This window comes from Lissotriton vulgaris, chromosome 10, assembly GCF_964263255.1.
Source record: "Lissotriton vulgaris chromosome 10, aLisVul1.2, whole genome shotgun sequence".
Lineage (NCBI taxonomy): Eukaryota > Metazoa > Chordata > Amphibia > Caudata > Salamandridae > Lissotriton > Lissotriton vulgaris.
In genome coordinates, this window is record NC_141698.1 from 735392561 (window position 1) to 735409601 (window position 17041).

Sequence of the window (17041 nt, forward strand, 5' to 3'; positions counted from 1 at the left end):
TGCTTGAATCACTTCAGCTGAAATAGAGGCCTGTCTGAGACGCACAATTTGGTGAGTGTTACCACTTGGCCTCATCTTTATCACATGCCATGCTTAGTGGCAAGGAACCGTATCTGTTCCTCCGCCCGTTGTTGCTTCTTGTGCGGGCCACATTCTTACATCGGCAGGCCTGAACTGCGAAGAGCACGCCTGGTTACCCTTCCTTCCCTCAGTTTGTTTTAACTTGCATTATCTTTTTACCAATGTGTACTTTCCCCTATTAAGTAAATCCAATTTCCTTTCACCCGTCATTAATTAGATAATGCTGTTATGCCATTTCTCACATAATTCATCAGGCAAATTACACTTTCCGCCTTCAGAAGGCATTGATCTGTTATTTTTAATTTAAAAACCGGTCTCGTGTATTTCTTTCCTCCTCGAGGACTGTAAACCCAATTACACGACACTTCTCTTCTGGTGATGCCAGTACCTGCCAAACCCAATTCCTCTACTGAGACCACCCTTTTCACTTTCATTGCACATGCAGCCCTCTACTTCAATGTGAGGTTTTCTAGAGAGAGCTTTTCTCAGATTTATGTTGGCTCTAGAACAGGCTGTGATATACATTTAGGAATCTGGTCACAAGTGGGAGAGACAGGCTTCATAATTGAGCTTTTTAGCAGGGCACACAGCTCTATGAAAGACTGAAGGATGAACTACTATCTCCCCGGTCAGAGAGGCCCTTATTAAAAATGTTTACATTATACTTAATGAAAGATTATAAAAATTTACAAAGATTTATTACGTTTCAAATTTGGCACAAATCCCTGTATTTTGTACAAAGCTTAATTCCAGAGCCTGGCCAGAGAACAGACTGTGAAACAGGGAATAGAAGAGAAGACTGTAAGTGGGTTGTGGTCTCCATGATGAATATTTAGAATCTCGCTGTTTTAAACAGAATTGATAAGTGAGCTGGTCCTAATTATATATTCCACTGTAGAGGAACAACCTCTTGCAAAGGAAGCTGGTATAGTATCGGCTCCGGGTAATAACTGCATATTTATGAGGTCCCGCTCTTAAATAAAGTTGCCTAACTCTTCCTCTGAGGTTCAAATGTGAAATGACATTAGGTAATACATTTACCTACTGATGGTCTAAGTCGGTGGCTCTCACACTTAGAGCAGCATTACATTCTCAGCAGATCATCATGTACGTGTCACAAGACAACGGCCTGTACAAATTAAAAAAAATATCAACATCAAATAATATCATAACATTACTAGTATTATAATACGAAAATTCGTCATTATACACGTGAAATAGAAAAAATTAAAATTCTTGCAACACTTAGGGCGAGATATATCAAGCCAATTTCCATATGCAAATGACCTTGCACTCAGAACCGGGCCGCTTGTGAACGCAAAAGGCTCACAGAATCACAATTTGGGATTACAAATACATACGGATTCAATATTTGGAAGGCCATGTTTAAGATGTCCCATCCAAATACCGAATTGAAATGGTATGTATTAATGTTTTGCTACAGAATTCTGGCCATAAAACATTAATATTTTACTACCAGTTCACAGTTGGTGGTAGCCCATTTGCAAATGGGAAGGGACCACTGTGGGACCCGTTCCCCTTTGAGAATGTTTACAAAAATATTTTTTAACTGCAGGCAGTGGTCCCAAGGGAAATAGGCTGCATTAAAAAAACTACAAAATAAAAGATTTCTCTATTTAAAAGCAGTCAAAGACTTAGTCTGCTGAACCAAGGAGGGACCATCCCAGTGGTAGTGGTGATTCCTAATGGGTCACAGATGGCATCCTACCTCCTTCATTTTCATGAGGTAGATCTATCTGTGACCTTCTCGCATCACTATTTGGAAGTTTAAAGTTTCCGACATTAGGAATACTGATTTCCTAATTGTGATTCGGAGATGATTACAATGAGGATATCTGTATTGCTAATGTTGATAGATAGTGCTGCTATGACTACCCACTGAATCACATTGCTACACACTTTAATAAAAGAAGCCTTAAATTCAAATGTCAGTCTCAGCCAGACAGAAAGTCCTCGCTTGGCTCTTCCAGAGCTAGATGATTGCTCAGGAATTGAATAACGAATATTGCCATTATGAGGTATATCGGACGCTTCCCAAGTCTCCTGCAATAATATATTCTGTGTCAATGAAGGCTAACCATCCATCAATGTAGCTTGGAGGCAAGACCAGCAATGTTCCAACTGATGGTTGCACATCTAGTTTTATGCGCCATGGTGCCCCCTAAAATATTGTAGGTATTTGTAAAATTCAGAACGGTTATGTCAGCTCAGGTGTCAAGAACTGGTAGACTCCATTGTCAATCCATTTAATCTGTATTTTGTGAAGGTAAACACTGGTTAGGGATGCACAATCGAGCCCCTTGTAGATGAGAGTAGAATTGGCACAACATTAGAAAGAGAGTGGTGACATAATGCTTTAGGTTTACAGGAAAAAACCAAATGGGATAACCATGACACAGCTGCATCCTGCATTAAAATTACAGAAATGGGAGAGCAGATTACCAACGTAGATTGGCCACCTGAAGTTTATTACAATAGTAGCCCCTACATATGCCTTGGGTGCAAGACCGATCCACACAAACCTTCTTGCAAAAATAATTTGGTTTGAATTAACAGGGTTAAAATGGCAGTGATTGGAGAGCCATTGAGTTACTTTATTCTACAAGAACGTTACATCTAAGGTGCACCCTCACTTAATGGTGTAACATTAGCTAATAAAAGGCCATATGGGCTTTCCTTGAGGGGTAAGTTCATGGTGAGTGGCCACAGAGTCTATCACATTTTGACTAAGGTGACCATCCCCAAGGGCTCTCCTCTTGATCTGTAACAAGCTGGGAGCCACTAATAATGCCCCAAGAGGGTTTGCAGTGGGTTGAGCAGGGCCTGTATCACTTCAAATCTCCTGGGTCTGTTTCTCCAGTGCAGAAGGCCCATCGTTATGTCGGGAGCGGGAGTTATGAGATTCGATCAATCTAGGAGCCCCAATCTTGGTCAGTGTTGCCTCATTTTTCCAGCTTTGTAATGATGGGTTGCATATGCTCTTTTATAACTGCATTGACTCTACAAAAGAAAGGTTCTGAGTGAGTGGATTCAGATGAAGGGAACACTGAGGCATCCCTGTTTGTGTTGACTTCCTTATCTTTGGTGGCTGGCACTCTAACTACCCCCTTCAATAGGCTCAGTTTGGTGAGATGCAATTTTACTACAGGGGAGAGAAGTGAAATTGGGCTACTGCCAGCTGTAGTCACATTGTTAGAATCAGGGATGCACTCACAAACTGATTGCCCTCCTAAGTCAGCGATGTGACGAGGGTTAACTTTCTTGTAGCTCCAGCTCTGTGCTGATATGCCCAACGGCGCATACACGAAAATTGTTGTTGTTAGTTCCATTGGTAGAAGTACCTGAACTACCTGTTGAGTTATGCTTCCCCATCGCAGACTTTCAAAGCAATGATCAGATATAATGGGGGGTAGCCCTGCCCGTCCACATGTGGGCACCTTCGGGCTCCTCCCCTCCACCATCAGGGAGTTCTGGGCCTCTTAGTCCTGTGTTCCACAGATGTAGACAGGGTCCCTTAGCTTAAGTTATTATTCATAGTTGTTAATTATTGGTATAGTTCAATCGGTGGGAAAGATAGCAATATCTGGCATCTTGCGCTCTCCTCGCAATTTGCACTAAAGCTGCCGCTCCCCAGCAACTGCCCACCTCCCGAGTCACAGGCACAAAAAAGACTGAAACAACCACACACAGGTGACCCAACCTGCTAAATCTACCCCCTTGCGCTGCTGGCTTCTAAGCAGTCGAAGAGGGGCCAATCCGTGCCTCAGGGACCTTTCTCCATGTACCCGTCTTACAGGGACTAGGGCTTCTCAAGGAGGGGGCACAAGCACTCTTGCTGCCTTCACGAGGGGCCCACTTCCCCTGCAAAGCTCCAGAGGTGTGTTGGGCCCCAGAGAGTTTACTCCCAGGCCGCACGTTTTCTCCAGGAATCATTGGGATGGAGACCTCTCGCAGGGTCAATGCCTCTCCACATCAACTCCAGGCACGGTAAGCCTGAGGCAAACTAAGCAGTCTAGGAGCAATAACACAGGGTGCTGCTGCCAGCAATGTCAAGATAGAAGCAGTGGCTCAGGCTACTATTCCCAGCAACCAATTCAGAGAGCCATCGTGCATTAGTGACTTAGCATTTCCTGCCATGACTCACTTTTGCCCTTCATGAGCCTTTAATTTCTGAAAGCATTTAAATTCTGGGTGCCCAGCGGTTGCACAGAACGAGCAATTGTGCTTAAACTTACAGGTGCCGACTGACTGTGCACAGGTTTTCTTACTCATGGTGCAATATGTCCCTTTTTGTTTAATCTACACCTGGGTCTTAGACCAAAAGGGATGGCCAACATGTTCCCATTTTTGTGCATTGACCCTCTCAGCCATGACTTTAGGTCTATTTGGTCACATTACATGCTGTTGATATCTGCCTTTTTCAGCCTTAATCGCTTCTCATAATCCTTCCAGCAGGCCCCACCAAATTCCTGAAGGGCACAAGTGATTGTATTTCGATAAAAGGCCACCTGAAGTCCCAATACCTACCATTTCTCTAGCATAAGAGACTGGTAACCAGTTCGAAAATGATTTCTCAACCTTGGGTTTCTTTTGTTTGCAAGCACTCCCTAATTTCTTTCAGGGTCTCAGCTTGTGGCATTTCAATGATCAATTCAGACATGTAATTACTAGTCTTCTTCCTGATCTTTTGTTTCACCCCATCTGTTATATACCATCCTTGCTTGTCCGTAGTGCTGAAACCTGATCAAGAACTTAGTTCCGTGCTCCAACATCCTTACCTTTTGTTTTTAGGTCTAGGACCGAAGGCTGCGCTTGCGCAGTCTCCAGAAGGAGATTTAATGTTTTGGAATATGGGGGCTTGAACCCGCCTCTCTCCTCCATTGACTGGCTTCCTAAATGGAGGCCAGCCATTGGAGGAGAGGGTCGTCACTCTTTTAAAGCCCCATCTCTTTCGGATTTGGGGGCGTGTTTTTTTTCCGTTCTTTCGACTGTGATGTCATCCGTCACTCAGAACGCCAAAACACGCCCCCGATTCCGAAAATTTCGGAAGCTTGCGGCCGCCATTTTTTTGGTGCCGTTTTTCTTGTTGTTGTTGTTTTCCCCCCATTTTGGCTGGCAAAACTGCAGGTGCCCTGGAAGGTGCAGTTGTAGCCACCCGAGGAAAGGGGGAATTGTTGCTACTGGATTTGATCGAGATGTGGGCTCACCTCCCTCAGGTGTAATACTACTCCTGACCTGATTGTTTCTCTAAAGACACCAAGTCAGTTGACCTCCTGGCCTTAGCTAGTGTCTTATTCTTGTTGACTCCATTCATCCCCATTTTAGAAAGCCATTTCAAAACCTGAACCAGACTTGAAAACATTTTTCATTACTTTTTTAAAATCCCCTTCCCTGGGGTGGGCCACTGTCAGCGGGGCAGCACAGGTTTATTTTCTGTGGGAGGATGGCTGGGCGCACGGCCTCCCTCGTCAATCCTTTTAGAGTCTGGGCAATTCATCCCCCGGAGCTGTGCTGTATTTGAAGGGGGTGGGGGCATACAGCCCTCTTCCCAAGCCACAGTGAGGCCCCCGGGATCCCACTTCCGGAGCAAGGTCAAGCAGGGACTCCATCCCCCTTGACACTGCCTTTCTATGTCTGAGAGAGTGTGGGCATATCCTGCCCACACTCTCCCGGGTAGGGAACACAACTGGTTGATGTGCTGACCACTTGATAAAGCCAATAATCCCATGATTTATATTTTGGCGTTCTCTCCATTTGACAAAGTCGGTAGGTCTACCTCACTTAAAATGATACCCTTTATATTATTACTCTTCAGTCAGTCGTGCACGTCCTTGGGGGTTGGTGCAGACCCTGGCCTGCGTCCATGCCCTGCACCCAATCCCATGCCACACATGGCAAGGGACATCTTACTACATTTCAAAAAAACATAGACATTTACTGAAAAAACAAAGGTTAAACTGACTTTATAGTTAGGGACTGAAATTTTATATTACTTTACATTTTTTTTTTAAACAACTTAGAAATTCACTGAAATACACAAAGGTTAAAATAGGTTATGGCTAGGTGAAAATGCAAGTTACTTAAGATAACTATAACTGGTGAATTTCAGTGGTTTTGTTTGTTTCAAATGGTATGTTTTAACTTGCATTTTCACCTAACTAGAACGTCCCTTTCAACCTTTGTTTTTTCAGTGAATATGAAGAGCAACATCTGGTTAGAAATTTAAATTAAGTGCCTCTCCGCTTTCCAAAAGAATATGGGGCAGTTGTTTTGATGTGTGCATCAAAGTATCCGGTGCTTTAAAATCCAACTTCAGATGCTAAATATTTATTCATACAGGTTTTGAATAGCCTGTGGTCCTATCCCTTTGGAGCAGTTGGTAGCTTTTCAATAGCACTGTACGCTAGCCACCATAAAATACTCCAACCCTTTGTCAGGGGTAGTAAGCGCTGCATAAATGCAATTGCAGTTCAATGTATAACAGTAGCATATGCAAGTTAACACATTGTCCCTTTAAATTGACACAGCTGAGCGTGTTCCTGGAGCATACTGCTCTGATTTTAGAGGAAGGGAAGACAAACATCCCATGTGTACCTGCTGTAAACTGAGTGAAGTGGTTTTCTCTGCTTTTGGAGTGAGTGCGAGTTAGAAGACAGAGAAGCAAGGAACATTATGACCCTTCCGATTATGACAGTCTTGGAAGTTGGATCTATTGGGAAGTTAATACCTCTGCAAGCCACACTGTTGGGTGCTTTTGGTAAGAGTACATACGCTTGAGAAGTTGAATGCAGGAAATAAAAACATTGCCATTGGCTCAAATACTTTTGCCGGTACTCCATTCTTGTATGGCAGCAGCAGTTCTCGTTGTCTTCTCACTAGTTATACTTTGTATTGGGATGTTGATGGATCTCATATTGTAAACAGTGCATATTGGCCATCATCTGACATTCCTGAAGGTGGACATGAAGAAGCTGTGTAGTAACGCATATTAATGGATAACCCCCGGCAGATATATACTCGACAGATATCAACAACATAACAATAACTTGACTGTACGATGAAGGGCATTACATGCACAGGTTTGAGTTGGGTATTCCCGATTATGATGATGCTCTACCTGCCAGACCACCTGGTGAGGAGACCCCTGACTGGACGGATACCTCAACTATGCTGAAATTTCAGAAATGCATGTTGAGAGTAACATAATGTAGTTGGTAAAAGGGATAGGGTGAAAGGTATGGTTCACTGCCATCCCTATCACATTTGAGGATGGCTAGCAGTCTCTCCGTTTCTTGGCACAATTGTGGTTAATCTGAATGTCCAAAGAACTGCTGATCACTTCTCTCCTCTCCCTCAAGATCTTTGATCTGTCTAAAGTCACTGTTGCCACCGTTTCGGGCCATGTGTCACACTGGCGGGCAGGAGAAATAACTAGACTAACAATTTGTGCCAGCCTACTTTCATTCTGAAGTCTTTTACATTTTTCTTCCAGTATGTCTTTCTAGCTTCAGAGTATTAGAACGTGGTTGCTCAACATAGATATGTACAGTACTCTTTTTCTTCAGAGGCATCATGGACCCCACGTCTATCAATGCCAATATCTTCAGTTCAATCTCCACCGATCGAATGGCCAGTGCTGTACCCTCCGTTTTGTTATGCATTGCGATACAATAGTGACCACCACCACTAGTCATTAACCAATCCTTATGGGAATCCATTGATATGGTATCTCTTCAGTTTCTCCATGGCATAAAAGTGAAGCAATGGAAAGATTTTCCTTGCCATATTTGTTTCCAATTTGTGCATGTTGCTTGAGGTGAAGTTTTAAAGATAGCTGCTGTGACTACACAAACTGCAATATAGTTCTTTTTTGTATTGATTGAGACAGTCATACAATGTAAACACAGTTTGAGTTCAGAGTATATAAGTACTCTACTGTGCAGTACAGTTCTCCAAGAAGGGGGGGTGGGGGAGAAAAGAAAAATGGGGTATGGGGGGGAATCAAGGTGCAAATGGAACTGGTATCCAAGAAAACCCTCTACCCCAGTGCCGGTTGGCCCTCCATAAGGCAGGTGTTGAGGGGCCATTGCGCCGAGGGCCCACCAATGGGGGGAGAAAGGGGGGCGGTACGGGTAGGTAATACCTGTGAGGAGCGGGCGGAGGAGGGTTGCGTCTCAATTGGGTGGGTATTGCAGAGAGCAGGGCTGGAGGGAGGCGTGGTCCACGATAAGGTTCCCACAGCCACTGCCTAGAGGGTCAGGGGGCTCTCTTTGCAACAGATATAGCTGGTGGAATGGATTATAGTGTTGGTTTCCCACGTGAAGGGGGGGATCCGCAAGCCTGCGTGTCCAGGGGAAGGAAGGGAGAGGGATGGGTAAGAGGGGATGAAAGTGTCAGGGAGGAGTGGATGCGAGGGAAGGAGGGGACGTGGTGGGGAAGGGGAGGGGGCTAGAGAGGCCAAAAGTGGAGGCAAAAGGAACGCAGGGGGCGTTTGGGAAGGGATGGGAAAGGGATGGGAGAAAAGGAGGAAAGGATGGAAACGGAAGCCATGAGGAGGGGTGGGGGAACCGTGGAAGGGTGAAGAAGCAGGTGTGGAGCAAGGCAAAGGGAGGTGGGTCTTCAGGGTGCAGGTAGTAGTGCAGTTGTGGCTGCAAGTAACTAAATTGTCAATGAGACGGCAGAAAGGATTAAAGCAACATTAATAAGAAGCTGTGTGTGTGTGGCTTAAAAGTAGGCAAGTACATTGCACATCCAGGAATAAGACCAAAATACTTATAAAATATATAAAATTGTGTGTTGCAAAAAGACGAGGCAGATTAATGACGAAGGACAACATGTACTTCAGCCGTGCTCCATTACAGAACACAAGACAGAAAGGGAAGCCTATGCGAGCTAAGCAATTGAAAGATTGCAAATGAGGGACAGTACAATAACTAAAGTTATGATAAATTAGAGTAAAGGGACGCTAGGTTTGGAGGAAGAAAACACAAATCAAAAATACTTATTAATGGACAATTTTTGTACGACGGTGGATACAGAGGTCACTGTCATAAAAATATCACTGGGCTTTCAAACAAGTGCATGCCGGAGTTCTGTCATTTTAATCTCCCCATCGGGATGATCTCCCCCTTCGCATAAGCCCCGTAGGGGGAGACCAAACCAGCAATGGCCGCGTGAAGAGCTGACGAGGAGGGAGTGGGAAGGGGTAGGTGAGGGGGGGCGCGAAAGTGAAAGGAAAATGAAGAGCTGACTAGGAGGGAGTGGGAGGAGGTAAGCGGAGGGGAATCACGCGTGCACTGTAAGGCTTAATGAGCCATTACAGCGAGCCAGATGGCAGCTGTGCACGTCGCACGCGCTTGTGCGCGTAATAGCAAGCTGGTGGCCGGCATGGCTAGCACTTTTAAAACCAGCTACAAAATTTCTCACCAGTGCTGCGCATGCGCTGGCTCTAGCGAGACCTAAAAAGGACAAAAAGTGTAGTGAGAATTAAAAATAATAGATTTCAGTACAGCCTATATCTTATTAGTGCATGCTATAGAGTTTTTAATTAAAGGACGTCCGTCCATTCTGCGGAATCCTGAGGTTTCACATGTCCATTTAGTTATATGAAGAGGTGATTTAGACACAACTGTCTAGGTTTCGAGTTGGAAGTTTAAAAAGTCATCAAAACTAATTATTTTGGCATTGTTTCGGAAAATGTGTATGAACTGTCAGCACCATGTCTAGAGTGGAAGCCCAAGCTACTCTGATCTTTGTTGTGTCTGGTAGCCAACAAAATGGAGTATAGTTATGGCCTAAATGCGTAAGCATATGTTAAGGCGATTTTACTCATAAAAAGAACCAGTCATGTCTGTTTCAAAGTACTTGTTCATATTTCACTATGGGTGACTCATTTTCGTTCCTTTGCCCTTATCCAGAACACAGCCTGTTATGCATCAGTCTGATTAGTGATATGAAATAGAATCCCTGCATTTAAGCAGGCCAAATTTAAGCAGCTGTTGAAAACATCCCAGATATGATCTGATGGTGCTAGAATATAAGACTGTGCGTCTTACACGTGTATGTCGTGTGTAGTATAGATCAGGCGAGACACCAACGTAATAAGAGCCGTTTGAGTGGAGGTCACGAGCCCTAGACGTGCCTGTTGTTGCCTTGCTAACATTTGCGCCATTTCAACCTACAAACTCACACAGTGTCGCAAAAACTCACTGTTTCTGAACAGGTATGGTTCGGACTAGTGAGCTAACAAGAATTCTAGGGGCTTTAAGGTTAGCACAGCGCACACAGCTACCACTCTCCCAACACCCCCTGGTGTAAACCATACATTTTGACAAAGGGTAGCCATATTGTGCATTGTATAGCACTGTGGGCCGACACAAATGGATAAAACAAGTACATGCTTTTTTGTGGCAGTTTCTAAGGGGCATTCAAGCATATCTGACCTTTCCATGGGCTTTTTTAAAGGGCTGGAGGTAAGTGCCTTTTGCCTTCCTGGTGCCACAGCATGGGGATCTAAAGGAGGGTCAAGTCCCCAGCTAATCCCCCTCGCCTCTTTGTCCTGCATGGGAAGCTGTTTTTCCTCTACTATTAAGCTGCCACAATGTTGAGGCTTAGAGAACCCGGGGAGAGAGACAAGTGAGAGTTAGCTGCGCGGGCAGATCACCTGTCAACTGGTCATCCAGCCACCAACTGGTCAGCTGATCAGCCAGCCTGGCGACCAAATGGCTTGGGCAAACCTGGTGATCAGAGTGCCCAGGCAGCAGCAAACAGGAAGGTAAGCGCTCAGGAGACTCCTTCTGCAGCCACCCACCTTCTTCTTGCCTCCAAGCTATTCTGATATCGCCCTCTCAGCCATCTGTTCATTCTGCTGACCTGCAAGGAGTTGTGCCCCAATCATTGCACCCAGCAGTGCAGAGTAGGAGGCCCCATGCCACACTGCATGTGGTAAAGGCAGCCTCCCACAGACCTGCAATCAGTCCCTCATGCTGGCCTGGTGAAAACGGGACAACGGGGGGGCCTGGGTGCCCATGGAAGCAGGAAAAAGCTCGGCTCGAATGACTTTCAGTAAATTGAAGCAAGGAGTCTGCTCTGCTACTTACAAAGCCCTGATCCAGAATCCAGAAGCAAATGATTTAGCGCTAGCTGCCGCATAAGCACATGGTGCACTAAGGGCGATAGATACGGCCCCCTTCCATCCATGTTTTGGTCCCCAAGTGAGCAGTTCCATGCACTGCCCCAGAGGTTGGCTACCCCATACCAACTGAGGCACCATGGTACTGCGGTTTCATTATGATTAATGAGCGGAATCTGAGTTGAAAGCTTTCAGTCCTACTCCCACCAATGGTAGCTTTGCAGCATTGGCTACTCAGCCAAGCACATAACCAGATGTCTGAACCTGTGGTTACTCTTGTACTGAGTAGGATACTATTGCTAAAACTCATCAGTAGGGTAAAACTAACCAGATTCACAACAGTTCAACTCCAAATCACGTTCACTATTAGTGGGGAAACAATCCAACTCTTGTTGAATTCTGCTTCACAATGATAGGAAGAGCTGGCATTGAAGGATCAAAAATGTTGCTATTAACGCTTGCTCACCACAAGCCAGTTATACCTGTGGTAACGTTTCCGACACCTCCTGCTTGAAACCCAGAAAGTTAGAAAGATCGGAAGACCACCCTTTCACAGTCCGTTTTCATACTAAAAATTGAGATCAAGTGAGCTTTTTCTCTTCTGCTGCTCAACAGATTTCTGTCCTCCCAGACCTCACCTTAGGATACCTGCATTATCATTTGACAAATTTACTGCTCCAGAGAAACTCCCTCTGGGTGCTTGGAGCCAGAAGGGAGAGCTCTACGGGGCTCTCTCCCCAGCTTCATCAGGTATTTCACTAGGGGCCCAAGGGCCTCACTTTTGTCCTATATCTCACATCTCTTCACAGTACCAGACTAAAGTTAAGCTCAACAGGGTTCTCTTTCCCTGTTGATTCTGCCAAGTGCATTGCCTTGGTTTTAGCTTGAGTAGATAGTAGGTAAATAAAGTGGGAATCTTTATTCATCCATTCATGCACCTCACTAATAGATGATGAGACGTTTGGCTGCCTTTAGAGAGTCATTGTTAATCCAGTTGATTTCCCATGCTCCGTTGAATTTCTTCACTTTACCATTCAGAGCCTTGGGCAGAAATCAGTGTCAACACCCTCTTTGGACCTAGTCAGTGCTTTGTTTCAACTTAACTCTCAGATTCCCCTGGTCCACACCAGTTCTAAGTCTGTTGGTAGGCGCTTGCCAAGGCAGAACGCTGGTCCTGCACCCCAGGAAGAGGTACACGGAGAGACCACCACTGCAGCTGGGGTGATACACAGGAAGTTCTGGCTCATGTTGAGTCGCCACTACTACGGAGTATGACGCCTTGTCCAGCCACAGTGCACGCCGGGCCTCCCTTTGTCCCTTAGCTCGACTGACCCACCACTCGGAACCAGTCTTAATCCCAAAGTTACTGATCTAACTTGGTGACTTTCCTTACCTACATTGTTGCAACATGCTAATGACTGTTCACCTTGGATACCTGCTGGCGATATGGGTACTGTCCTCCCTGAGATTTACACCATCTCCTCCAGTTTTTGAAGGACCAATGATAGCTTACCGAATGCTGCCAGAACCACAACAGTTTCCAAGGCTCGGTCTCCTCCCTCTGGGCGAACCCATTCCTGGGTGCCGCGCACTTCAACAAACAAAAGAGACCTCTCTTTAGGGCTTCCTCCGATTTTTCTTGGATCTTTTGTATTACCACACTGGACGCTGAGAGGTAGCTCGTCTCCACCACTCCGGATTTTGAGATTTGGACCTGGCTCCCTTTTGATTGACCAGTTGCACTAGAGGCCTCCACCCGACCCATCTGAATGGCGCTCACCCATCTCCTTAGTACCAACTGACCAAATTTCAACTGCTGTTCACGTGGAACACTTCTCTACTTCGGCCTTCAAAGGTTTCATTTGAATATTTGCTACAACCGTCAATTTCTGCACCTGCGGTGACTCCACCTGGGTGACTCCTAACCTTCCCACTGTGTCGAACCACCACCTGTTAACCTCTAAATTGTTACACACCCTCTTGAACTCTCTCTTCAAAGTTCTTTTCAACTTTCTCCATCTGTACTTTTTGGCTATCGGTTTAGTGCCTGTATTTGGCCTTAGAAGGAGGTTATCACCCCCTTTGGGCTGCATTCCCAAGCAACCCGATTCCAAGAAGACCCGATTCCAGTGCATTGGGGGCTGCCACCGAATGACACCATTCATGGTGTGAGCCTCAATCAGAAGGACTTGGGCCCACTGAGCGGCTCTGGGGAGTTGGTTTGCTGTATGCCACATTTCCCACACTGTCCACCAAGCAGGAATTTGACTTCACTTGCAGTTACTGAGGTAATCCTGGTTAGTTTCCTTTCTTTCTTTCACTTAGCAGCATACTTAAATTCGCTGTGTCACTATGTTTGCTCTGAGGTCGTAGCCGTATGTCAAAGCATGAGGAAGCAGACCAATTCCCTTGGGGTGCAGAAGGAGTGGGGGGGGGGGGGCCCGACCCTCTTTCACACAGTGGTAGTCATAGTACCACATCATTTCCCAGATCGGAGACAGAAGGCAGCAAGGGCCCGCATTGAAACCAGCACTGTGGGCAGGCCGGGGCTTTGCCAGCCACAGCCAAAGCAGTGGGCACCTGAGGCGGTGTGCTTTGCAGACATGGGACACCCCTGACCTCTTTTGTACCACTTTGTTCGCCATAAGTTGGCAGGGTATGCTCAGACGTGAGTCCCTTGCTCACTTTGCCACTGGATTCAAGCAAGCCTGGCTGAAGACGGCTGTAATGCCAGGAACCGGTCCTAGGAAGCTTGTTTCTGGTCCAGGGAAGGCATGGCTTGGCAGTTCGGGCTGGACTGTTCCCATGAGGCACAGGGTCAGACTGATTTGCATATGGCCATGTCTGAACTGGGGTGGCAGAGTGGGCTAAAGAACGGTGATGGATTAAACCCAGATCTGTTGACTGGGTGTGAGTGTTTGATTGGTTCAGATGCTCCGTCCAGCACCACCCCCTTTTGTACCACATTTCCCACACTGTCCACCAGGCAGGAATTTGACTTCACTTGCAGTTACCGAGGTAATCCTGGTTAGTTTCCTTTCTTTCACTTAGCAGCATACTTAAATTCGCTGTGTCACTTTGTTTGAGCTGAGGTCGTAGCCGGATGTCAAAGCATGAGGAAGCAGACCAATTCCCTTGGGCTGCAAAAGGAGTTGGGGGGGGGGGGGGGCGACCCTCTTTCACACAGTGGTAGTCATAATACCACATCCTTTCCCAGATCGGAGACAGAAGGCAGCGAGGGCCCGCATTGAAACCAGCACTGTGGGCAGGCCGGGGCTTTGCCTGCCACAGCCCAATCAGTGGGCTCCTGAGGCGGTGTGCTTTGGCAGACATGGGACACCCCTGACAGCAGACTGAGGGAAGAAGAGATGGGTTTATCCACACTGCCAAAGTGACTAGCCCACTTCTGGTTAAATGCATGGAAGCTTGAGTGCCGGGGGCTGCTTCTCCTCCCACTCCTGGAAGCAGTTCATACTGGCTTCAAGGGGCATAGCATCTCCACCAAGAGAAACCAGATTTCCCTCGTAGCACTATATCCTCCTCATTCAGACTGCCCTGTCACACAAGACTGGCTACTCCTCCAATCCTGGTGATGCCCTTCAATCAATTTGTTTAAGTTTTAACTTTGCAACCATACTCCTCTCACTCTCCCCACTCCAAGACTTTGGTTTCCTGGGAGCTGCTCAGTGTGCCATGGGAATAATGCTGCTGGATCACTAGTCCGCTTTGGCTATGGTCGAACCTATGACCGTATCAAATCATCTTTGACACTCCGACTTTTATTCTTGATTAATAAAAACATTCACAGACCGATCTTCACACCTCTAGGTAGCCTGCTGCAGGAGCCCCTGCTTGCCTGCAGGGGGGTGGGGGACATCGCATTCACATGGGCTCCATCGGCCCAGCCGGTCGGCAGCAACAGGAGGGAAAGATTCGGCCAAGGCACAGCCTGAGCTAGACACAGGGACTGCGTCTCAGCCTGGAAAGCCAGGGTCATCTAATTGAATAGTCATTCCGAGCTGCTGTGGAAATGTGCTGGATGGAGAAGAGCAGCAGACAGGTTTGGGGTGCTCAGACCTCCAGGCATCATCCGGGACTAGTGGCACCACACCTCATCCACTTTGGTCAGACCACATCACAAGCTGCCAGAATGCTTGGCCTTTTTGCTGCTGAGTGGCCTCCACAAAAGTTAGACTCTTGAGCCGGATAGTCCAAACAGGGTGGAAACTCTTTGCATAAAACAGCTGAGGCTGTCCATGGAGTCCTTTTCTAAATGGACCATGTGTGCCCAATACATCAGACTACAATGTGGGCTAAACCATTCCTGAGCAGGCTGCCCTGCACTGTTAGCTTTGCCTCCCTGCCTGCTAGCCAGAAAGCAATTCTGGCCACAGACTCAAGCCTCTGGGGTCCCATGGCAAGCCAGCCTGGGCCCTTGTGGCACTCTGGGAGAAAGACTGGGGGACAAGGAGGTCCCTCATACCTTGCTCCCTAATAATCCAGAGAAAACTGCCTGCCTTTTGTTTTAATTAGTACACATCAAGAGAACAGTCCAATGACAGGGCATCCTGGCTATATGGACATGCCATAGGAATGCAGGGTGGGCAACCAGATGCCCAGGGCTCAAAGGATTATTTTGATTAACTGTGTCTTATGAAAAAGTATTCTGCTTGACTTTGCAGGGGCCAGACACTCTGAGGGCCGGTTTATGGGAGCCCGAGCTGGATATCCGGCATGTGCGTTTGTGGGGCTAATTGAGCTCTGACCAGGAGCTCGGATGCACGATTTCACCCCTGTTTCAGGCAGGCTGAGTCCGAGCTGGGACCTGTGGGGCTTTGCTTGGGGCCAAAAAAGGGAGCCCAGGGTCGAAGGCCTGCACCCCAGGGCCAGCAGGGGAGTTTTACCGTGCCTGTGGAGCCCCTTCCCAGGCACTTTGTGACATGATGGGCCTAAGAAGGGAGCCAGGGCTATGGATTTCCACCCCAGGGCCAGCCAGAGCTATGACCCAGGGCCCGAGCAGAGCCTCTTATCCTGGACAAGCAAGTGAGACCTCCTGGTGCCTGCAGGACCCCTTCCAGGTCATTTTGTGACACAAAAGTTCAGAGATGGGAGTCCAGAGCTGTGGGCTTCCATCTCCGGGCCAGTTGGAGCTCTAACCTGGGGCCTGGCCAGAGCTTCTGAAACCAGACAAGCAGCGGATACCTCCTAGTGCCTGTAGGATCCTGTCCCGGCAGGCCAGAGAAGAGAGTCTAGGTATATGGACTCCCCCTCCACACCCCCACCTACACACCCACCCCCCACCTCCCCACCTCCAGGCCATTCAGAGCTCTGACCTGGGACCCAATCAGAGCTTCTTAAACCAGACAATTAGGGGAGATATCCCAGTGCCTGCAGGACCGCATCCTGGGCACTTTGCAACAGGCTGGAGAAGGGAGCACAGAGCCAGGGGCCTCCACCCCCTGGGTCAGCCAGAGTTCTGACCCGGGATCCGGTCATAGCTTCTCTTCCTGAGCAAGCGGGGCAGCCGTCCTGGGCCTGCGTGTGCCTTTCTCAGGCTCCATGTGACACTGCAGCCAGGGAATGGAGCCCGGGGCTGGAGGATTTCACCCTGGGTCTGCAGGAGCTGTGACCCACGGCCCAGTCAGAGAGTCCGTACCCTTACAAGCAGAGGGGATCTTCTGGTGCCTGCAGGTCCCCCTCCAGGGCCCCCTCCAGGGCCCCCTCCAGGGCCCTTGGTGACACAGAGGGCTGGAGACCGGAGCCCAGGACTGGCGCTCCCATCCTTCCCACCCATGGGCCAACCGGAGC

The 17041-nt window shown here is 47.4% G+C and overlaps 1 protein-coding gene and 1 pseudogene across 2 annotated transcripts in view; one reads left to right on the forward strand and one right to left on the reverse strand.

Moving 5' to 3' along the window:
• Nucleotides 1-17041, forward strand: part of MPP7 (MAGUK p55 scaffold protein 7) — a 985108-nt gene that overhangs the window by 601064 nt on the left and 367003 nt on the right. The window lies entirely within an intron of this gene.
• On the reverse strand, nt 11141-13603 carry LOC147688727 (28S ribosomal RNA; annotated as a pseudogene).